The sequence below is a fragment of the Rattus norvegicus genome, chromosome 9 (assembly GCF_036323735.1).
Source record: "Rattus norvegicus strain BN/NHsdMcwi chromosome 9, GRCr8, whole genome shotgun sequence".
Classification (NCBI taxonomy): domain Eukaryota; kingdom Metazoa; phylum Chordata; class Mammalia; order Rodentia; family Muridae; genus Rattus; species Rattus norvegicus.
In genome coordinates, this window is record NC_086027.1 from 7506826 (window position 1) to 7531705 (window position 24880).

Genomic DNA, 24880 nt, shown 5'->3' on the forward strand with positions numbered 1-24880 from the left:
CATGGTGTAATCAGCTTCAGCAGAGGAAAACAGAGTATTGTCATCTCCTCTTCCTTTTCTTTCCGGGCTGGGAGTGGGTAGGGTCTCTCTACATATCCCAGGATAACCCATAGATCACCGTGTAGCCCAAACTAGTCCTGAATTCACAATCCTCCTGCATCAATCTTCTGGGTGCTGAAGTGACAGTGTAAGCTACCTTGCTTGGTTTGGAGCACTGAAACTTCTAACAGACCTTCAATGTTAGATTCTTCCCTCAATTCTTCTTTCCATTTTAATTCACATCACAATTTTAGCATAAGTAGTAATTATCATACTTCTAAATATGGGAAGTCTTGGAAAACACTAAATGAATGGGTTGCTCAGGAATTCAGCTAATATCTATCTACAAATGTCATTATACTTCTTTAAGATCTGACTCATTTTAAGTTGTAGGTATGCAATGAAATATAAGAAGTGACTGCAATAAGCCATATGCATACAATACATATATGCATATGATGTGCATATGATACAAAGAAAACTGTATCACATAGCAATTATTATTACTTGATGTATTTGTGTCCTTTCCAAATGTAAATTTTGGTATGTAATATAACAGTTCCCATATATATTCTCATTCTAATATCTAATAGAACATTGTTGTAAGACATGGGGACCCTCAGAATACAGCAATGACTTTGTCACCATTACCAGCTCAGAGACAAATGGGAATAGAGCTCAAGACCTCTTAAAATTTTTTTTTAAATTGGATATTTTAATTATTTACATTTCAAATGTTATCCCCTTTCCTGGTTTCTTCTCTGCAAACACCTTATCTCATCCCATCTCCCTGCTTCTGTAGGGGTGCTTCCCCATTCACACACTTACTCCCACCTCACCATCCTTGCATTCCCCTACATGTGGGTATCCAGCCTTCACAGAAACAGATAAGGCCATCTCTCTGCTACATATGCGGCTGGAGCCATGAGTCCCTTCATATGAAATGGTGGTCTCCCCTGTGCTCTCAGGATTGTCTGCACTTGTGAGAGTCCAGCTTTCTCTCCCATGAGATCTGGGTACAGAGAGTTGTGGGACCAGGTTAGCTCCAGATACAGGTGGAAACTGCTTTTTGTTATTTTTGTTATTAGCTATTCTGTTATTTTGTTGTGTGGTTATCTTCCTTTGGGTTTGTTGAAAGAAAATTACTTTTGTGCTTTTTCTAGGGTGTAGTTCCCCTTTTTGTGTTGGCGTTTTCCATCTATTATCCTGTGTAGGACTGGATTTGTGGAAGTATATTGTATAAATTTGGTTATGTCATGGAATATCTTTGTTTGTTAAGCTATGGTAATTGAGTGTTTTCCTGAGTATAGTAGCCTGGGCTGGCATTTGTGTTCTCTTAGGTTCTGTATGACATCTGCCCAGGATCTTCTAGATTTTAGAGTATCTGTTGAGAAGTCTTGTGTTATTTCTTATAGGTCTGCCTTTATATGTTTTGTTTTTTTCTTTTCCTGTTTTGTACATTTGGTGTTTTGACTATTATGTGACAAGAAGAATTTCTTTTCTGGTCCAATCTATTTGGGTTTTGTAAGCTTCTTTTACGTTTATGGGTATCTCTTTTGTCAGGTTATGGAATTTTTCTTCTATAATTTTCTTGAAGATATTTACTGTCCTTTTCAGTTGGGAATCTTCACTCTCCTCTATATCTATTATCCTTAGGTTTGGTCTTTTCATTTTCTTCCTGGATTTCCTGAATATTTCTTTAAGTGATTTTTGTGTTTCTTCTTCAAAGGCTTCTATGTTTTTTTCCTGTGTTGTCCTGTATTTCTTTAAAGGAGTTATTTACGTCCTTCTTAAGTCCTCTATCAGCATCATGACATGTGATTTTTCTATCTGAATCTTGCTTTTCCGATGCGTTGGGGTATCCAGGGCTTCCTATGTTGCGAGAACTGGGTTCTTATGATGCCAAGCTGCCTTCGTTTTTCTTTTAGGTTCTTGAGCTTGCCTCCTGCTATCTGTTTATCTCTGGTGTTAACTGGTCTTGCTGCCTCTGACTGGAGCTTGTTCCTCCTGTGAGTCTGTGAGCCTATGAGCCTGTGATCTTAGGTGTGTCAGAGCCTTTGAGAGATCAGCTCTCTTTGGGTGGAATTTGGGTAGTGAGAGCTGTGGTACATGGTTATCTTGGGGGCACAGATAGAAACTGGAAGGATTCTGTTCCATGCTGCTAAGCAGTTCCTGTACTTTGTGGGCCTTTTCAGGTCCCTCTTTGACCAGCTATTGAAAAAAGAGTGGTAGTCTCACCTGTGACCTTGTGTGTATCAGCACTTCTCGGGGGCCAGCTGTTTTGGGCAGGATTTGGGTGTGGAGAATTATGACACTCTGTTATCTCCCAGAGGGAGATGGAAACTGGAAGGATCCTGTCCCTGGCTGCTCTGAGGTTCCTGTGGCCTGTTGAGATCAAGGCCTTTAGAAGCTGAGGATAAACAGGAGGCAGCAAGTGTCCTTCACCTGTACAACAGAAATGAAGGCTGCTCTCCAGCAAATATGCTGAGCAGATATGCTTTCTCAGAGTCTCCAGGAGTGCAACTCTGCATCTTGATTTTACCCAGGGTCTGTGATCTATTCAGATGTCTGACCTACAAGAATTAAAGTGATAACCAGGATGCAATAGCAAGCAATGTGAGTGAATCTAGGCAGGAAGACTGTGAGTTTGAGGCCATTCTGGGTTACAGTCTGACTGTATTTCAAAATATCAAACTGTTGGGTCTGGAAAGCCATGTAATGTAACTGGGAGAGCCAATCCAGAGAAAGAGTGAGCTTGCTAAACCCTGAAAATCTCATCCTGCGACCAGCAGAAGAAGGAATGTTTTCTTCTTTCCTCTTGGCCTACATGCCCTATGCATATATTCCTTATAATGCCCACCTCTGTCAGCATTGAGGTACTCGTGTACATCAATTGCCAGATTACAGGTTAAACATTCTCTCTATATAAGTACATGTCCAAAAGCTTAAGTCCAAGTGGATCAAGGACCTCCACATCAAACCAGACACTCTCAAACTAATAGAAGAAAAACTAGGGAAGCATCTGGAACACATAGGCACTGGAAAAAATTTCCTGAACAAAACACCAATGGCTTATGCTCTAAGATCAAGAATCGACAAATGGGATCTCATAAAACTGCAAAGCTTCTGTAAGGCAAAGGACACGGTGGTTAGGACAAAACGGCAACCAACAGATTGGGAAAAGATCTTTACCAACCCTACAACAGATAGAGGCCTTATATCCAAAATATACAAAGAACTCAAGAAGTTAGACCGCAGGGAAACAAATAACCCTATTAAAAAATGGGGTTCAGAGCTAAACAAAGAATTCACAGCTGAGGAATGCCGAATGGCTGAGAAACACCTAAAGAAATGTTCAACATCTTTAGTCATAAGGGAAATGCAAATCAAAACAACCCTGAGATTTCACCTCACACCAGTGAGAATGGCTAAGATCAAAAACTCAGGTGACAGCAGATGCTGGCGAGGATGTGGAGAAAGAGGAGCACTCCTCCATTGTTGGTGGGATTGCAGACTGGTAAAACCATTCTGGAAATCAGTCTGGAGGTTCCTCAGAAAATTGGACATTGAACTGCCTGAGGATCCAGCTATACCTCTCTTGGGCATATACCCAAAGGATGCCTCAACATATAAAAGAGACACGTGCTCCACTATGTTCATCGCAGCCTTATTTATAATAGCCAGAAAATGGAAAGAACCCAGATGCCCTTCAACAGAGGAATGGATACAGAAAATGTGGTACATCTACACAATGGAATATTACTCAGCTATCAAAAACAACGAGTTTATGAAATTCGTAGGCAAATGGTTGGAACTGGAAAATATCATCCTGAGTGAGCTAACCCAATCACAGAAAGACATACATGGTATGCACTCATTGATAAGTGGCTATTAGCCCAAATGCTTGAATTACCCTAGATCCCTAGAACAAACGAAACTCAAGATGGATGATCAAAATGTGAATGCTTCACTCCTTCTTTAAATGAGGAAAAAGAATACCCTTGGCAGGGAAGGGAGAGGCAAAGATTAAAACAGAGACTGAAGGAACACCCATTCAGAGCCTGCCCCACATGTGGCCCATACATATACAGCCACCCAATTAGACAAGATGGATGAAGCAAAGAAGTGCAGACTGACAGGAGCCGGATGTAGATCGCTCCTGAGAGACACAGCCAGAATACAGCAAATACAGAGGCGAATGCCAGCAGCAAACCACTGAACTGAGAATAGGTCCCCTGTTGAAGGAATCAGAGAAAGAACTGGAAGAGCTTGAAGGGGCTCGAGACCCCAAAAGTACAACAATGCCAAGCAACCAGAGCTTCCAGGGACTAAGCCACTACCTAAAGACTTTACATGGACTGACCCTGGACTCTGACCCCATAGGTAGCAATGAATATCCTAGTAAGAGCACCAGTGGAAGGGGAAGCCCTGGGTCCTGCTAAGACTGAACCCCCAGTGAACTAGTCTATGGGGGGAGGGCGGCAATGGGGGGAGGGTTGGGAGGGGAACACCCATAAGGAAGGGGAGGGGGGAGGGGGATGTTTGCCCGGAAACCGGGAAAGGGAATAACACTCGAAATGTATATAAGAAATACTCAAGTTAATAAAAAAAAAATAAGTACATGTCCAGCAAGCACATGGAATTTCTTTGCATGCAAATGCATATTCCTCAAACCTCAGTATCAGCCAATAATGTACAAGCACCTGAAACTCCCTACCTAATCCTAAAGGTTTAGATATCACTTATTACCACAAATAAGATGAAACTGTTACACTGTAAATCATTTTGAGAGAAGGGCATTTATTCCTGGCACTCCTGCTGGCCTAGATCCTGTGGAATCCATTCACCTGGATAAACTTCATTCCTTCCTGTCCTGCCCACTCCACAATGGTGCTTGGATATCCTAAAGGCAGAAACAGAACTAAGCTGACACACAATATAAAATAAAAATAATGAAAAATCTTTGAGTTAATAAACTCTACACAGGGGAAAACAGATATGTATTACAATGTCTACCATCCTGGCCACAAACTTACAGTATCATTCTGCCTCTGCCTCTAAAATAATGTGAGTACAGACTGGTACTACCACATCTTGCTTGTGTCATTTTAAATTGATAAGTTCGGGAGCAATAGAAAAGTATTTGCATAAACTTGTATTGAAAACACATTTTTGGATATGATGGATTGAATCATGTGCCTTCACATTCCCACATTGAGTTCTAATCTCCTTACTTTAAAATATGGCCTCTTGAGACAGGGTCCTGGCAACTTTATATGTTGAGTTCTAATATCCATACCTTGTTTTTTCTTCTGGTAACAGTAGTTTTATTAAATTTTTAAATTAGTTAATGCTTCCTTCACTTTTAGAATTATCCTTGTTCATTTGTAAAACTAGACTTATTGCAGTGAAAGATTCCCATTGTTCTTTTTATTAAATTTATATATTCCATTTACATCCCAATATCTGCCACCCTCTCTTCCAAGAACCTCCTCATATGAATCCTTCCCCTATTCCTTCCTCTTCTTCTAACTAGAGTGTGACTGAGGCAAGGTTCTGGCAACTTTATATATTGAGCTCTAGTCTCCATACATTACACCACACAAAGCTTGAGAAGAAGGATGACCAAAATATGGATGCTTCAGTCCTTCTTAAAAGGGGAAGAAAATATTCATAGGAGGAGATATGGAGAAAAAGTTTGGAGCAGAGACTTAAGGAATGACTGTTCAGAGCCTGCCCCATCTAGGGATCCAACCCATATACATACAGCCACCAAACCCAGACAATATTGATGATGCCAAGAAGTGCATGCTGACAGGAGCCTGATATAGCTGTCTCCTGAGAGGCTCTGTCAGAGCATGACAAATACAGAGTGAGATGCTCACAGCCAAACATTGGACTGAGAATAAGGTCTCCAATGGAGGAGTTAGAGAAAGAATTTAAGGAGCTAAACCCCATAAGAGCAACCAACCAGAGCTCCCAGGGACTAAACCACGATCCAAAGAAAACACGTGGAGAGATCCATTGCTTCAGCTGCTTATGTAGCAGAAGATAGCCTTGTTGGGCACCGATGGGAGAAGAAGTCCTTGATCCTGCCAAGGCTGGACCCCACAGTGTAGGGAAATATCAGGGCAGGGAGGTGGGAAAGGGTGGTTGGTTGGGGGGAAACACCCTCATAGAAGAAGGGGGAATATGGGATAGAGGTTTGTGGACAGGAAACCCGAAAAGGTGGTAACATTTGAAATGTAACTAATAAAAATACAAAAAAAAAGTAATGTGACAGTTTGGTACAGGGCCCTGGTAACTTTCTGTGTTGAGATCTAATCTTCATACCTTAGAATGTGACAGTTTGAGACAGGGTCCTGAAGATGTGATTAAGTTGAGATGAAGCTCTATTTCTATCATACTGAGTTTCTTCTAAAAGTTATTTAGACCCACAGAGAAATACCAGGGTATGTTCAAAGGAAACAACATGTGTGGAAATAGTAAAAGATGGTCTCTGTGAGCAGAAAAAAATGACTTGAGAAATCATACTGGCTGACTCCTTGATCTGGAATTTTTGCACCAGAACTGTGGGAAATTGTTTAAAATCTATAGACTAGGATAATCTACTTAAGCTCAGAAATTAAGTGTTTATTGAACATTAGAAAATAAACGGAATTAATCATTTGTCCTGAGTTTCATTTATCAATTGACCAAATCATATTAGAAGTCCATATGAATTTATAGAACTATTTTGATAATAAAAGAATACTAAATTATGTAATTATAATGCATTTTCACAACATTTAATGAATATAAAAATGTACTCTTAATAATTAAATCACAAAAAGAAGTCAAAATATCACTATTTGCAGTTGATATGATAATATATTGAAGTGATCCCAAGAGTTCCACCAGAGATCTACTAAAGCTGATAAACAACTTCAGCAAAGTGGCTGGGTATAAAATTAACTCAAATAAATCAGTAGCCTTCCTCTACACAAAAAAGAAACAAGCCGAGAAAGAAATTAGGGAAACAACACCCTTCACAGTAGTCCCAAATAATATAAAGTACCTCATAGTGACTTTAACCAAGCAAGTAAAAGATCTCTACAATAAGAACTTCAAGCCTCTGAAGAAAGAAATTGAAGAAGACCTCAGAAGATGGAAAGATCTCCCATGCTCATGGATTGGCAGGATTAATATAGTAAAAATGGCCATTTTACCAAAAGTGATCTACAGATTCAATGCAATCCCCATCAAAATACCAATCCAATTCTTCAAAGACTTAGACAGAACAATTTACAAATTCATCTGGAATAACAAAAAACTCAGTATAGCTAAAACTATCCTCAACAATAAAAGGACTTCAGGGGGAATCACTATCCCTGAACTCAAGCAGTATTACAGAGCAATAATGATAAAAAGTGCATGGTATTGGTACAGAGACAGACAGATAGACCAATGGAATAGAATTGAAGACCAAGAAATGAACCCACACACCTATGGTCCCTTGATTTTTGACAAAGGAGCCAAAACCATCCAATGGAAAAAAGACAGCATTTTCAGCAAATGGTGCTGGTTCAACTGGAGGTCAGCATATAGAAGAATGCAGATCGATCCATGCTTATCACCCTGTACAAAGCTTAAGTTCAGGTTGATCAAGGACCTCCACATCAAACCAGATACACTCAAACTAATAGAAGAAAAAGTGGGGAAGCCATTTGAACACATGGGCACTGGAAAAAATTTCCTGAACAAAACACCAATGGCTTATGCTCTAAGAACAAGAATCGACAAATGGGATCTCATAAAACTGCAAAGCTTCTGTAAAGCAACGGACACGGTGGTTAGGACAAAACGGCAGCCAACAGATTGGGAAAAGATCTTTACCAATCCTACAACTGATAGAGGGCTTATATCCAAAATATACAAAGAACTCAAGAAGTTAGACCACAGGGAGTCAAATAACCATATTAAAAAATGGAGTTCAGAGCTAAACAAAGAATTCACAGCTGAGGAATGTCGAATGGCTGGGAAACACCTAAAGAAATGTTCAACATTTTTAGTCCTAAGGGAAATGAAAATCAAAACAACCCTGAGATTTCACCTCACACCAGTGAGAATGGCTAAGATCAAAAACTCAGGTGACAACAAATGCTGGCGAGGATGTGGGGAAAGAGGAACACTCCTCCATTGTTGGGGGGATTGCAGAATGGTACAAGCATTCTGGAAATCAGTCTGGAGATTCCTCATAAAATTGGACATTGAACTACCTGAGTACCCAGCTATACCTCTCTTAGGCATATACCCAAAAGATGCCCCAACATATAAAAAAGACACGTGCTCCACTAAGTTCATAGCAGCCTTATTTATAATAGCCAGAAGCTGGAAAGAACCCAGATGCCCTTCAACAGAGGAATGGATACAGAAATTGTGGTACATCTACACAATGGAATATTACTCAACTATCAAAAACAATGACTTTATGAAATTCATAGGCAAATGGAGGGAACTGGAAAATATCATCCTGAGTGAGGTAACCCAATCACAGAAAAACACACATGGTATGCACTCATTGATAAGTGGCTATTAGCCCAAATGCTTGAATTGCCCTAGATGCACAGAACACATGAAACTCAAGACGGATGATCAAAATGTGAATGCTTCACTCCTTCTTTAGAAGGGGAACAAGAATACCCTTGGCACGGAATAGGGATGCAAAGATTAAAACAGAGGCAGAAGGAACACCCATTCAGGACCTGTCCCACATGTGGCCCATACATATGCAGCCACCCAATTAGACAAGATGGATGAAGCAAAGAAGTGCAGGCCAACAGGAACCGGATGTAGATCTCTCCTGAGAGACACAGCAAGAATACAGCAAATACAGAGGCGAATGCCAGCAGCAAACCACTGAACTGAGAACGGGACCCCCCATTGAAGGAATTAGAGAAAGGACTGAAAGAGCTTGAAGGGGTTTGAGACCCCATATGAACAACAGTGCCAACCAACCAGAGCTTCCAGGGACTAAGCCACTACCCAAAGACTATACATGGACTGACCCTGGGCTCCAGCCTCATAGGTAGCAATGAATGGCCTAGTAAGAGCACCAGAGGAAGGAGAAGCCCTTGGTCCTGCCAAGACTGAACCCCGAGTGAACCTCATTGTTGGGGGGAGGGCGGTAATAGGGGGAGGATGGGGAGGGGAACACCCATATAGAGGGGGAGGAGGAGGGGTTAGGGGGATGTTTGCCCAGAAACCGGGAAAGGGAATAACACTCGAAATGTAAACAAGAAATACTCAAGTTTATAAAAAAAATAATTAAATCACAGAAAAGACAATGAGAAATTGTTTGTTTCTTGATGAATATTTTCCTTATCAAGTGGTTCTGTTAAATCACTGCCACTCAACCTATATCCAAGTAAAAATATTTGGGAAGTGTTAGGATAGTAATATATAAAATATCAAGACAGCGTAAAATCAGTAGGATCCAAACCTGCATGACTCTGCAGGACCATGATACATTCCCTTCCCAGAGATGGTAAGAAAAAAGGTTTAAAGGTGTGGATTTACAGGTCTAATTTTTTTTCATAAAAGAACGCATTTGTAGAGACTAAAAAAAATCAACAACCCAACCTAAACTATTATGTCTAAGGATGTTTATTACAGATTTTAATAAATTATAAAGAAAATGAAGAAGGCTGGGGTGTAGCTCAATGGGAGAAAAAAGACCTTCCTAGCACTCTGAAGGCTGTGAGTTCATTCCCTAGTACCAACAAAGGAAAGTAAAAGTTCATTTGAAAAATTAGGATAGTGGCTGCTCTTAAAATGAAGGGCTGATACAGCCATGTCTGGGTGAGGGTGAGAGGACAACGTGGGCTCCAGGCTTGCCCTTAGGGCCGTAGGATCTTAGGAAAGTCATCCATTCCAAGAACTGACCATAAAATTCCACTAAGTCACCAGTTCCAGAAACTAGGCAATAAGTCTAGGTACAGAACATCATGTCCAGGAACAGGGCCATAAAGTCCCTCATTCAAAGAACAGCCTGGATAACCGCAAGAATGGGAAAATATGTCAGGATGGACCATCTGTGCTGGGCAGTCTCAGATGGTCTGAGTATCTTATCCTGTGGTTAAATGTTCATGATAGAGGGATACAGTCTACTGATCACCTGGACACAAGCCAATCAGACACCAACTCATGTAACATCCCCAGTACCTACCAATGAAATTTTAGATTATCTAACCATAGCTAAATTTCTCCTAGTTTCCTAGCGTACTTTTGCCTGGGGTCATCGCCATTTTTGTAAGTAGCTGATCCCTGCATACAGGTTTCTTGCTTCATGAAATAAAATTAGTATTGCCAACAGTTGGGGTGAGTGGTGGTCTCTGTGCAGAGCTTTGAGACTTAATGAGGAGAGCATGTAGAGTATGTCTTCATTGTTTGGCAGAGTTTTGCTCCCTCCTGGTTTGGGCTAAAACTTGGATGTATACCTCATAATAACATCTTATTGCATGTATTTGCTTTAGTATTTTGCATCAGGATGTCTGACTACAGAATGTGAAATCTGAAGGGTAGTGTGGGAAGGGGTTGGTGTATTGAGTTGAGGGAAACATGCGGGCTGCATCAATGAGCCTTGGATAATTGTTCTGAAACAACCAAGTCTGACTTACAGAGAAAAGAGACTGGATATAGTGGTTCATGATTGCATTCTAGCACTTAGGAAGCTTAAGAGGAAATGACTAACTTGAGGGTACAATACACAATGAGATTCTATTTTAAAACAAAAAAAAAATGACATGTATTTAGCCCTTAATTTTGGAAGCTTGAAATCCAAAAGCTGTACGCAAGACAGAAGCTCCATCATATCACAATGGGAATGAGTGTGTCTGCTTTCTCTGTGGCCAGGCTTTCTTTCTCCTAGTAAAACCAGGAAGGGATTAATTCTTTCAGTTCATTCATTTACAAAAGCCCCACTTATTTTTTCCTCCATTTTATTAAATTGGGTATTTCTTATTTACATTTCAATTGTTATACCCTTTAGTGATTTCTAGGTCAACATCCACCTAACCCCTCACACTCCCCCCATTACCACTGTCCTCCCAACAATCCCGTTCACTGGGGGTTCAGTCATGGGAGGACGCAGGGCTTCCCCTTCCACTGGTGCCCTTACTAGGCTATTCATTGCTACCTATGCAGTTGGAACCCAGGGTCAGTCTTTGGGTAGTCCCTGGAAGCTCTGGTTGGTTGGCATTGTTCATATTGGGTCTCAAGCCCCTTCAAGCTCTTTCAGTCCTTTCTCTGTATCCTTCAACAGGGGTCACGTTCTCAGTTCAGTGGTCTGCTGCTGGCATTCGCCTATGTATTTGCCAAATTCTGGCTGTGTCTCTCAGGAGAGATCTACATCTGGTTCCTGTCAGCCTGCACTTCTTTGCTTCATCCATCTTATCTAGTTTGGTGGCTGTACATGTATGGGCCACCTGTGGGGCAGGCTCTGAATGGGCGTTTAGAACAGCCTCTGTTTTAAACTTTGCCTCCCTTTTCTCTCCCAAGGGTATTCTTGTTCCTGTTTTAAAGGAGGAATGAAACATTCACATTTTGGTCATCCTTCTTGAGTTTCAAGTGTTCTGTACATTTAGGGTAATTCGAGCACTTATCAATGAGAGCATACCATTGTATGTTTTTCTGTGATTGGGTTACCTCACTCAGGATGATATTTTCCAGTTCCAGCCATTTGCCTATGAATTTCATAAAGTCATTGTTTTTGATAGCTGAGTGGTATTCCACTGTGTAGACATACCACATTTCTGTATTCATTCCTCTGTTGAAGGGCATCTGAGTTCTTTCCAGCTTCTGGCTATTATAAACGAGGCTGCTATGAACATAGTAGAGCATGTATCTTTGTTATATGTTGGGGCATCTTTTGGGTATATGCCCAAGAAAGGTATAGCTGGGTCCTCAGGTAGTTCAATGTCCAATTTTATGAGGAACTTCCAGACTGATTTCCAGAATGGTTGTACCAGTCTGCAATCCCACCAACAATGGAGGAGTGTTCCTCTTTCCCCACATCCTCGCCAGCATTTGTTGTCACCTGAGTTTTTGATCTTAGCCATTCTCACTGGTGTGAGGTGAGATCTCAGGGTTCTTTTGATTTGCATTTCCCTTAGGACTAAAAATGTTGAACATTTCTTTAGGTGTTTCTCAGCCATTTGACATTCCTCAGCTGTGAATTCTTTGTTTAACTCTGAACTCCATTTTTTAATAGGGTTATTTGTCTCCCTGCAGTCTAACTTCTTGAGTTCTTTGTATCTTTTGGATATAAGGCCTCTATCTGTTGTAGGGTTGGTAAAGATCTTTTCCCAATCTGTTGGTTGCCGTTTTGTCCTAACAACATTGTCCTTTGCCTTACAGAAGCTTTGCAGTTTTATGAGATCCCATGTGTCGATTCTTGTTCTTAGAGCATAAGCCATTGGTGTTTTGTTCAGGAAATTTTTTCCAGTGCCCATGTGTTCGAGATGCTTCCCCACTTTTTCTTCTATTAGTTTGAGTGTATCTGGTTTGATGTGGAGGTCCTTGATCAACCTGAACTTAAGCTTTGTACAGGGTGATAAGCATTGATCGATCTGCATTCTTCTATATGCTGACCTCCAGTTGAACCAGCACCATTTGCTGAAAATGCTATCTTTTTTCCATTGGATGGTTTTGGCTCCTTTGTCAAAAATCAAGTGACCATAGGTGTGTGGGTTCATTTCTGGGTCTTCAGTTCTATTCCACTGGACTATCTGTCTTTGTACCAACACCATGCAGTTTTTCTCACTATTGCTCTGTAATACTGCTTGAGTTCAGGGGTAGTGATTCCCCCTGAAGTCCTTTTAATGTTGAGGAGAGTTTTAGCTTTCCTGGTTTTCTTGTTATTATAGTTGAATTTGCAAATTGTTCTGTCTAACTCTCTGAAGAATTGGATTGGTCTTTTGATGGGGAGTGCATTGATTCTGTAGATCGCTTTTGGTAAAATGGCCATTTTTACTATATTAATCCTGCCAATCCATGAGCATGGGAGATCTTTCTATCTTCTGAGATCTTCTTCAGTTTCTTTCTTTAGAGGCTTGAAGTTCTTATCATGCAGATCTTTCACTTGCTTAGTTAAAGTCACACTGAGGTATTTTATATTATTTGGGACTACTATGAAGTGTGTCGTTTCCCTAATTTCTTTCTCGGCTTGTTTCACTTTTGTGTAGTGGAAGGCTACTGATTTATTTGAGTTAATTTTATACCCAGCCACTTTGCTGAAGGTGTTTATCAGGTTTAGTAGTTCTCTGGTGGAACTTTTGGGATCACTTAAATATACTATCATATCATCTGCAAATAGTGATATTTTGACTTCTTCTTTTCCGATCTGTATCCCCTTGACCTCCTTTTGTTGTCTGATTGCTCTGGCTAGAACTTCAAGAACTATATTGAATAAGTAGGGAGAGAGTGGGCAGCCTTGTCTAGTCCCTGATTTTAGTGGGATTGCTTCAAGTTTCTCTCCATCTAGTTTAATATTAGCTACTGCTTTGCGGTATATGGCTTTTTACTATGTTTAGGTATGGGCTTTGAATTCCTCTTCTTTCCAGGACTTTTAATATGAAGGGGTGTTGAATTTTGTCAGATGCTTTTCTCAGCATCTAATGAAATGATCATGTGGTCTTTATCTTTCAGTTTGTTTGTATAGTGGATTATGTTGTTGGTTTTCTGTATATTAAACCATCCCTGCATCATTGGAATGAAGCCTACTTGATCATGATGGATGATAGCTTTGTTGTGCTCTTGGATTCGGTTTGCAAAATTTGAGTATCTTTCTGTCAATATTCATAAGGGAAATTGGTCTGAAGTTCTCTTTCTTTGTTGGATCTTTGTGTGGTTTAGGTATAAGAGTAATTGTGGCTTCACAGAAGGAATTCGGTAGCACTCCATCTGTTTCAATTTTGTGCAATAGTTTGGATAGTATTGGTATAAGGTCTTCTATGAAGATCTGATAAAAATCTGCACTGAACCCATCTGGACTTGGGCTATTGTTGGTTGGGAGACTTTTAATGACTGCTTCTATTTCTTTAGGAGTTATGGGGTTATTTACCTGGTTTATTTGTTCCTGTTTTGACTTTGGTACCTGTTATCTGTCTAGGAAATTGTCCATTTCCTACAGATTTGCAAGTTTTGTTGAATATAGGCTTCTGTAGTAGGATCTGATGATTTTTTTTTATTTTCTCTGATTCTGTTGTTATGTCTCCCTTTTCTTTTCTGATTTTGTTAATTTGGACACACTCTCTGTGTCCTCTGGTTAACCTGGCTAAGGGCTTATCTAACTTGTTGATTTTCTCAAAGAACCAACTTTTGGTTCTGTTGATTCTTTGTATAGTCCTTTTTGTTTCTACTTGGTTGATTTCAGCTCTGAGTTTGATTATTTCCTGCCTTCCATTCCTCCTGCGTGTGTTTGCTTCTTTTTTTTTGTGTGTCAAGCCAGGAGAGAAAGAGAGAGAGAGAGAGAGAGAGAGAGAGAGAGAGAGAGAGAGAGAGAGAGAGAGAGTTTGCTTCTTTTTGTTCTAGAGCTTTCAAGTGTGCTGTCAAACTGGTGACATATGCTCTCTCCTGTTTCTTTCTGCAGGCACTCAGAGTTATGAGTTTTCCTCTTAGCACAGCTTTCATTGTATTCCATAAGTTTGGGTATGTTTTATCTTCATTTTCATTAAATTCTAAAAAGTCTTTAATTTCTTTCTTGACCAGGTTATCATTGAATAGAGCATTGTCCAACTTCCATGTGTATGTAGGCATCCTTTCCGTATTGTTATTGAAGACCAGGTTTAGCCCATTATGATCTGATAGAACACATAGGATTATTTCTATCTTTCTGTATCTGTTGAAGACTGGTTTATGTCTGATTATATGGTCAATTTTGGAGAAAGTACCATGAGGAGGTGAGAAGAGGTTATATCCTTTTTTTTTAGGGTATAAAAGTCCATTTGGTTCATGATTTCTTTTAGTCTGTCTATGTCTCTGTTTAATTTCTGTTTCCATGATCTGTCCATTGATGAGAGTGGGGTATTGAAATCTCCTACTATTATTGTGTGAGGTGCAATGTGTTCTTTGAGCTCTAGTAAGGTTTCTTTTATGTACGTAGGTGCCCTTGTATTTGGAGCATAGATATTTAGGATTGAGAGTTCATCTTGGTGGATTTTTTCCTTTGATGAATATGAAGTGTCCTTCCTTATCTTTTTTTGATGACTTTTAGTTGAAATTCGATTTTATTCGATATTAGAATCGCTACTCCAACTTGCTTCTTCAGACCATTTGCTTGGAAAGTTGTTTTCCATCCCTTTACTCTGAGGTAGTGTCTGTCTTTGTCTCTGAGGTGTGTTTCTTGTAGGCAGCAAAATGTTGGGTCCTCATTGCATATCCAGTTTGTTAATCTGTGTCTTTTTATTGGGGAATTGAGTCCATTGATGTTGAGAGATATTAAGGAATAGTGATTGCTGCTTCCTGTTATATTCGTGTTTGGATGTGAGATTATGTTTTTGCTTGTCTTCTCTTTGTTTTATTGCAAAACAATTAGTTTCTTGCTTTTTCTAGCTTGTAGCTTGCCTCCTTATGTTGGGCTTTATCATCTATTATCCTTTGTAGGGCTGGATTTGTAGAAAGATACTGTGTAAATTTGTCATAGAATATCTTGGTTTCTCCATCCATGTTAATTGAGAGTTTTGTTGGATACAGTAACCTGGGCTGGAATTTCTGTTCTCTTAGGTTCTGTATGACATCTGTCCAGGATCTTCTGGCTTTCATAGTCTCTGGTGAGAAGTCTGGTCTAATTTTGATAGGTCTGCCTTTATATGTTACTTGACCTTTTTCCCTTACTGCTTTTAATATTCTTTTTTGTCAATTTGGTGTTTTGACTATTATGTGACAGGAGTAGTTTCTTTTCTGGTCCAATGTATTTGGAGTTCTGTAGGCTCCTTGTATGTTTATGGGCATCTCTTTCTTTAGGTTAGGGAAGTTTTCTTCTATGATTTTGTTGAAGATATTTACTGGTCCTTTGAGTTGGGAGTCTTCACTCTCTTCTAGACCTATTATCCTTAGGTTTGATCTTCTCATTGAGTCCTGGATTTCCTGTATGTTTTGAACCAGTAGCTTTTTCATTACATTATCTTTGACAGTTGTGTCGATGATTTCTATGGAATCTTCTGTTCCTGAGATTCTCTCTTTTATCTCTTGTATTCTGTTGGTGATGCTTGTATGTACAGCTCCTTGTCTCTTCCTTTGGTTTTTGTATATCCAGGGTTGTTTCCTTGTGTACTTTCTTGATTGCTTCTATTTCCATTTTTAATTCCTTCAACTGTTTGATTGTGTTTTCCTGGAATTCTTTCAGGGATTTTTGCATTTCTTCTCTATAGATTTCTGCTTGTTCATTTGTGTTTTCCTGCATTTCTCTAAGCGAGTTCTTTATGTCTTTCTTGAAGTCCTCCATCATCATGATCAAATGTGATTTTAAATCTAGAACTTGCTTTTCTGGTGTGTTTGGATATTCAGTGTTTGCTTTGGTGGGAGAATTGGGCTCTGATGATGCCATGTAGTCTCGGTTTCTGTTGCTTGCCTTTCTGTCCTTGCTTCTTGCCATCAGGTTGTCTCTGGTGTTACCTTGTTCTGCTATTTCTGACAGTGGTTAGACTGTCATATAGGCCTGTTTGTCAGGAGTGCTGTAGACCTGTTTTCTTGTTCTCTTTCAGCCAGCTTTGGGAACAGAGTGTTCTGCTTTCAGGCGTGTAGTCGTTCCTGTCTACTGGTCTTCAGGTGTTCCTGTGGGCATGTGTCCTGAGTCTGCCAGGCACTTCACTTGGAGCAGAAAAGTTGGACTTACCTCTGGTCTCAGGCCTTCTGGAGTCACTTGTAAGAGTCGGGTTTCAGCTCTCTTTGAGGGCAGCAACCAGAAGGGCCTGCCCCGCCTTTGCTTGGGACCCTGTGCACAGGGGGCCCAGATGGTGCTAGGCATTTTCCTCTAGAATCAGAAATGTGGGCAGAGAGTAGTCTCCTCTGGCTTATTAGGCTTGTCTGCCCCTCTGAAGGTCTAGCTCTCCCTCCCATGGGATTTGGGTGCAGGGAGCTGTTTGACAGGGTCCGTTCTTATCCAGGCAGTGTCTGGACTGCAGTGTTGTTTTGGGTGCCCCTATCTTCCTGTTCCTAGAGGCCCTATATAGTTTCCTCTTGGGCCAGGGATGTGGGCAAGGGTGGGCAGTACTGGCGAATTCTTCTGCCCTGCAGTCTCAGGAGTGCCCACCTGTCAGGGAGATGAGCTCTCTCTCCCATGAGGTTTGGGAGCAGGGAGCTGTGGACTGGGATCTGCCAGGTTCACCCCAGGTAGAAACCAGAAGTTCCTGGTCCCGGAGGAATTTTGCCTTTGTGTGTCCTGAGGACACCAGGCAGTTCACTTGGAGCAGAAATGTTGGTCTTACCTCTGGTCTTGAGCCTGGGGTCACTTCTCAGAACTGGGTTTCAGCTCTCTGTGAGAGCAGCAACCAGAAGGGCCTGCCCTGCCTTTGCTTGGAACCCTGTGCATAGGGGGCCCAGATAAAAGACCCAGTTCTAAATAACAGGGTAGGATGAAGGTTCTATGCTTTCACATTAACTTAAGACTCTGAGGCTCAAGTTCTTGCATGTGTTTGGGAGGAAAAATCATATTCAAACATATCTAAGTGAATAAGATGTAACCTTGGTAAGGAAGTTGCCAGAGCTTAGAGATTTAATATAGGGTGTTGTATAAAAATAGAGAGAGATGGAATATGTTTGGTGAATGTGTAGTCAGATGTGGGGAAGAGAGTGCCTCCAGAGGCCTGTTCTAAGACCCCCCTTTTCTCTGAGGGACCAGCCACAGGATGGTATAGTATAGAATAGAGTGTATTCAGAGCATTGGGAGGGGACTTGCAAGGGTAGTAGAGACAGAGAAAGGCAGAGAGAGGGGGAGGGATAGGAAGAGGGTGAGACCTGCCATGAGCATGTGGAGAGAGCGGGGGAGGGGAACGGGGAGAAAGGAGGAACAGGACTAGAGGACAAAGTGAGAGCCAGAAGGCGAGAGAGAGAGAGAGAGAGAGAGAGAGAGAGAGAGAGAGAGAGAGGACAAGCACTTTTATAGTGAGTCAAGCACACTTGGCTTTTGCCAGTTAACTGTGGGGCAGAGTTTAGGCGAAATGCTAACATAGGGATGTAAAATGGGAATGGATAAATTGGCTGCTGATATGGATCTGAAAGAGTATGCTTTACCCTGCAGATGTCAAGCAGAGCCAGCCTAAACTGGATTTAAGGAGGTTTAGAGTTATGGCCTGAAAGTAAGGGTGGAAAATCTTCAGTTGACAGAGACCAGTTCAGTAATAGACTTTGTGTGGTGTAAAGGTAGATTTGAGGGGCTGGGTGAGGCCATGGATGTATGTACAGTGAGTCAGGTTGGGGCTAATGTATAGTTCTATAGTAGAGGTTTGCCCAGTTGCACAATTCTTGTCTTGACAGTGTTGGGGGGTAGAAGTCTCTGAATGTTTGATCTTACAATGATGCAAAAGCCACAGGCTCCCAGCTGAAATCAGATTCTCAAATTTATGTATGTTCCCAGAATTGGAGTTGATGTGTGCACAAACCTCACTTCTGCTGCTGAGCAAAAGCAGTGATCACAGGGGAATAACTGCCAGTGCCTGGCAGGTTGGGTACATCCAATGCTTAGAATGATGACACTATTTAACTCTGAAGGTAAACCTCATGGAAGGTCAAGGAGCACACAGGTAGAAATACACCTGCCATCTGACAGCCCACAGCATGCAGGCTATAAGAGAAAAAGAGTGCTCCTTTTGGCTTCTACTTATAGGTGGCCCCAGCTATGGTCACTACTATTTTTAGAATAAGGCAGATAGACACACAGACTTTCCCAGGCAGGCTCCTTTTCATCCTGTGAGGCCAGGTCCATGTGGCTTCCTTTGTGAAAAAATCTCTAGTCTTTTCCATAGAGTTAACCTTTCATCTTGTTTTCTGAGACAGGTCCTCACACTGTCCTCCAGATAGGATTTGAAATCATAACTGTCCTCCACCCTCAGCTGCAAGAGGATTTAACTTTACATGAGAACTTTCCAGATCTTATTCCACAGTGCTATGGTTACTTGCTTATATAAGTAACTTCCCTAAGCAGGAGACCTGGTTCAGTCCCTTTTATAGGCCTAGCTTGAGTGGTGGCCGAAGACTTAGAAAAAAGGAGAGTCTCGTGTGGTAAAGAAGTAGTCTTAGCCAGAGAAGACGATTTGGCTGGCAGGAGGGGAGTCTTTGTGGGGGACCATAAAGAGATGGAATTTGGAAAGATGTCTGTATGGATTTCTAAGTCGAACACTGCCAGTATTGACCTCACATGCCCTCGAAGCCTCCACATTATGCCTTTTGCTCAAAACAGACTGTGCCTGGATGAGTGCAACTAACTTCTTTAGTTACTCAAACCAGCTGTATGAGGCTGATATACATGGCACTTATTAACCACCAAGTTTCACTAAGTAAACCAACTCCCATCTTTGCCTTGCCTATGGTGAAAAGAAGCTTAAAACTTGAGTGAGTTAAAAAGGTATTTCAGAATGTAAGTCCATTATCTTAGTCTTCCTGGCTTACTAAAGAATTTTTTTTCCTACCAAAACAGCTAGGCTTAGTCCTTGGGTCTTGTTGTATTGGCAAGTAAATATACTTGGGTTCAGTAATGGGGAAACTAAAAAGCTGACTGCAAGGTCTCAGGCATCCAGTGGAACCTTCTTAGAGACTTCTTTTCTACATCTACAAAGTGTGTGGCCTGTTAACTAGCTCCAATTAGTACTTTTAGGTTAAAAACAAAGAGATAGACATACCCACCTCGCACAGACTAAATAGTTCCAAATTCTGACTCTTTCTCTTTCTTTTCAGAGTATACTCATGGGCACACACATGCAGAAGGGACAGAACAAAAGGATCTTGTGTGTGTGTTGATTTATACTTGCCTCATCCCTTGATATACTTGCATGGATGCAATTTTTATTTCTTGGTGTCCTTGGCTACCTCATATCAAACTGAGCATATGTTATATCTTCTAACTTCCAAAATTGCTTTAGCCACAAAATTAAAGCTTAACTCATCCTTTGAGCTTGTAATTCCTACAAGACTGATATGTCTTCTACCACCTCTTTTCTAAAGGAGGTTTTTTTTGTTGACCTGCAAGTCACAATTGCCCTGTAGCAGAAGTGCCTGTATCTTAGTATCTGTGTGGGTATATCCTATACTGCTTGCAACTATTTTTACACTCAAAGTGTCACCTTAGACTCCCCCCCAAGTAAGTGTGTCATTTATTAATTGAACAGGTATTGATTTAGGGTGACTGTAAAATGAGAAAAATACAGTCTCTACCACCATGGGATATATATTTAGTGAGCATTACTTGCAACTGATCCTTTCCTGGTCATAGTGATAAGTTAAAGTGACACTCACCCCTCCAACAGCTCTGTTTGCTTCCTCTACCACACAACAAACTGTGGGCCACCAACCAGATGCCAGTAAATGAGAAAACAGAAATGGTATACAGCTTGCCACAGTTGAAACAGACAGTTAGAAACCAAGGAAGAAAGAGGGTGAAAGTCCTAAGTGTTCAGTACACTTCTGACAAGTCAAGTAACAGGGTGTCTAGAAAAGAAAATCTGTAACTATATATAACCACATATGCATAAAACCAGGCATGCCCAATTTCATAAAACAAATGCTCTTTATTAAGTCTAAATCCACCGAATAACCACCACAATAATACTGGGTGCTTTAGTACCCCATTCTCAAAAATTGAGAGGTTGTCCAAATTCAAAGTAAGCAGAGGAACATTGGAATCAAATGAAATCATGACAAAAAGGACAAAAATATGCCACAGAACATCTACCTGAACATTATTAAAAGTATACTTTCTTCTCAGCAGGATAAACAACTCTTCAATATTGACCACATATTTAAAAAATGCTTAACAAAACACAAGAAAATTTTAATAAATTTCTGTATTCGTTGTGTGAACACAATGAAATATTACAGCCTTGAATGCCTAGAAAATCAATCAATCAATCAAACAAACAAATAAACAAACAAACAAACAGAAAGTGAGAGCCCTAAAACTCAGTAAGTAAATGATATATCCTAAACCTTGGAAAACTAAAATAAACCAAACCCCAATGAATAAATTGGAAGATATAAGCAAAATAAGATCAGAAGTTAATAAAATGGAAGTAAAAAATTATAAAGAATCAATTAAATAAAAAACTTGGGTCTTTGGAAAAAGAAATATTGAGAAACCATAAGTTAATCTAACCAAAGGAAAAGGAACACACATGTACAAGCCCTGAATGAAGGCCTAAGTGAACGTGTGTTTTTACAGACCCAAATTAATAAAATGAGAAATGAAAAAGGAAATATTATAACATAGAAATGAAATTAAGAAAATTATAAGAACATATTTTAGTGAAACTGAACTGAAATGTCTGAAAGAAACAGATGGATTTCTAGAAATACTTGGCATATCAAGATTAAACCAATAAAAAACAAGTGATTTAAACAGATTCATAACTTAGTCATGAGACTGAAACAATAATAAAACATGTTCCAAATAACCAGTGCAAAGGATCAGATGGACTCACTGCAGAATTTTAGCACAAGTTCAGAGAAGAACTATCTGGTTGCTATGGAAATGACCTCACAAAATAGAAAAAGAGTGTAAGAGCCAGCAGATATAGAGGACAGCTATAAAATGCTGACTTCTGGAAATGACACAGCTGGTGCAAGAATCAAGTAACTCAGAGCAGATGTGGTTACCTGTATAAGACCCGTACAAGATCATCAAGCCAATTAATTACCCTGTAGTAGAAAGTCCTATGTCCTGGTGTCTCTTTGGGGATGTCATACACTGCATGCAACTATTTCATACTCGAAGTGGCTCATAAGCATAGGTAAGTCCTGTTTTGGGGGACCCTTGCCCTGTTCTCCTTTCTGTGAACACAGGTAAAACATTTAAACAGAAGAGAAAATAAGTCTAAACTATATTTTTTAAAAAACATTTTTCTTCTTAGCCAAAGTCATTTAAAATTTGCTCTTGTCTATTAAAGAACCAACAAGCCCACTCATCTTTCACAATGAGTAGCATATTTTCTCATATTTTTGGTTGTGAGCCTAGCCTTTAATGGCTGAGTCATGTCTTCAGCCTAATGTCATATTTTCTATTCAATGTTTAATTCCATTTCATTTAAAGGACTAAGTAAAGTCAGTGCTATATGCTATCTTTAATTACTTACAGTTAGTGTTTAAGCACAAGCAGTGTGTGTCTGTATGGATGTTAACCAGAACAGATGCACGTCTTACTTTTCTGACAGTCTCTTCCGAAGGTCCTCCTTCAGACTAGTGAATTCCCTGATCCAAGGTTAACTGGCAGCACAGGAATCCACCCACTCTGACCCCATCCTGGAGGCATGAGAACATATTGGCATGAATGATTTGGCTTTCTTCTTGAAATCAATTACCAGTGTTGCCATATTGTATTATGATTAACAAGTTTAGTATTGGCAACATGCAGGTTCAAAATCAAGTTTGGATTTCTGTCCTATGGAGAAAAGGGCATACAGGTTGAATTAATTCTCAATGTGGGTGTAAAGTGACTGAAGCATACTTCTTGAAGACTTCCCTCCATGGGGAGAACAGTGAACTGTACTCATGTCTTTTGAGACCTAAGAGGACCACTGGTGATCACTAGTAGCTTCTGGCAATATGTTCAAGGAAAGAAAAAGTTTCTACGGACAGGTAATAGGAGGCTTTGAATTCTATAAAAAGATTGGGACATCCTCAGAGGATCGTTCTTCATAAAATAAAAGCGAAAAAATGAGAAATACTGATACTGTTCTAGTAACTGGTGATTGCTACCATTCATTCATCGATATTGATCACTAGGAACTCTATCAGGCATGGAGTGTGTAAAGAAATAAATTTTTAGACAATATTCTGATAAATTAAAAAATGACAGCCATCTACTTTGTTACTTCTCTGAAAATCTTAAGATAGCTCAAAATTCCTGGGCTATGTGTAGTCCTGAGTAGAAATAGCACCTAACTCCTGCTCATCTAAGAGATGGATGGAGTTCTAGAAACAGGTAAGATAAAAGAATTTGGAAAAGGGCAATCAACTCCCTTAGTTCTGTCTATTCAGATGCACTTACTGGTTGGGAAACATGGTTATCCTGAAAACCTTCAATGGTGGCACCCTTTATATAGCAGGGTCTTAGTTTTATCTTCTGTTCCTATAACTAAGTAGCCCAGACTGCATAATTTATCAATCAATTAAGAATAGAGGGACTCATTATGCATCATTAATGAGTCAGTGGCATTAGTGGAGCAAAGCAAACATTGTAATTCTTGCTTTATAAAGCCACCAATACAATTTTATGATTTCAACTTCATATTCTCTTCCAATCATATTTACTTTCCAAGCCCCTTTCTGTATCTGTTGAGGCATGTTTTATGACCAATTATGTGGTCAATTTTGGAGAAAGTATCATGAGGTGCTGATAAGGATGTATATCCTTTTGCTTTAGGATAGAATGTTCTATAAATATCTGTTAAATCCATTAGGTTCATGACCTCTCTTAGTCTTTCTATGTCTCTGTTTAATTTCTGTTTCCACGATCTGTCCATTGATGAGAGTGGGGTTTTGAAATCTCCTACTATTATTGTGTGAGGTGCAATGTGTGTTTTGAGCTTTAGTAAGGTTTCTTTTACATATGTAGGTGCCCTTGTATTTGGAGCATAGATATTTAGGATTGAGAGTTCATCTTGGTGTATTTTTTCTTTGATGAATATGAAGTGTCCTTCCTTATCTTTTTTGATGACTTTTAGTTGAAAATCGATTTTATTTGATATTAGAATGGCTACTCCAGCTTGCTTCTTCTGACCATTTGCTTGGAAAGTTGTTTTCCAGCCTTTCACTCTGAGGTAGTGTCTGTCTTTGTCTCTGAGGTGTGTTTCCTGTAGGCAGCAGAATGCAGGGTCCTCATTGCCTATCCAGTTTGTTAATCTATGTCTTTTTATTGGGGAATTGAGTCCATTGATATTGAGAGATATTAAGGAATAGTGATTATTGCTTCCTGTTATATTCATATTTGGATATGAGATTATGTTTGTGTGCTTTTCTTCTCTCTGTTTTGTTGCCAAGATGATTAGTTTCTTGCTTTTTATAGGGTGTAGCCAAGCCCCTTTCTAAGTAGCATTTGGACATGGATGTGGAATGATCGATTTTAGCACATGGACTTTGGGGTAACTTCGAACCTAGGAGTAAGGATCAGACATCTATCTTTATGCAGGACTATATGGTAAATATGTTATGACTTACTGATAATATGGTAACTTTGCAACTACACAATTCTCCATTTATTCTGAAAACAGCCATATCACACTAAGTAGTTGGGCATGGTTGTACTCAATTAAAGCGTTATTTATAAATAGAGATAGTTGTTTCCTCATTTTGACAAATAGAATAAAGAGGAAACTCATGCACTAAAATCAACACATCACTCCTTCAGTAAGCATTTCCTTACCGATACCTTGAAATTTCTGTGACTGTTCTCCCCTATTACATTGTCCTTCAGCCCTCATCTGAAGGCCTTGGTATCTTGCTGTCTTCCTTGTTTGTCTGTTCCTATTTTATACTCAAGTTCATATAGCTCAGACAACATAGTCTAGCCTGGTTTTGAACCTAATCAGTACTAAAATGCAAATGAAGGACCCTAGTTCTTACTGAAGTGCAAAAACTATTAAGGGGTTTAGCCTGG

General features: G+C 39.9%; 1 protein-coding gene across 3 annotated transcripts in view; it reads right to left on the bottom strand.

Moving 5' to 3' along the window:
• The window catches only part of Sult1c2al1 (sulfotransferase family 1C member 2A like 1), a 40901-nt gene extending 18348 nt beyond the window's left edge, over positions 1–22553 (bottom strand). The window contains exon 1 of one of the 3 annotated variants that reach the window (XM_039084413.2): positions 22426–22553. The gene's annotated coding sequence lies outside the window, so the exon portion shown is untranslated. Of the gene's footprint in view, positions 1–22358 lie in introns of all 3 variants that reach the window. The other 2 variants (XM_039084412.2, NM_001402471.1) reach the window with 2 other exon arrangements.
• Between the last annotated feature and the right edge of the window lie 2327 nt (positions 22554–24880).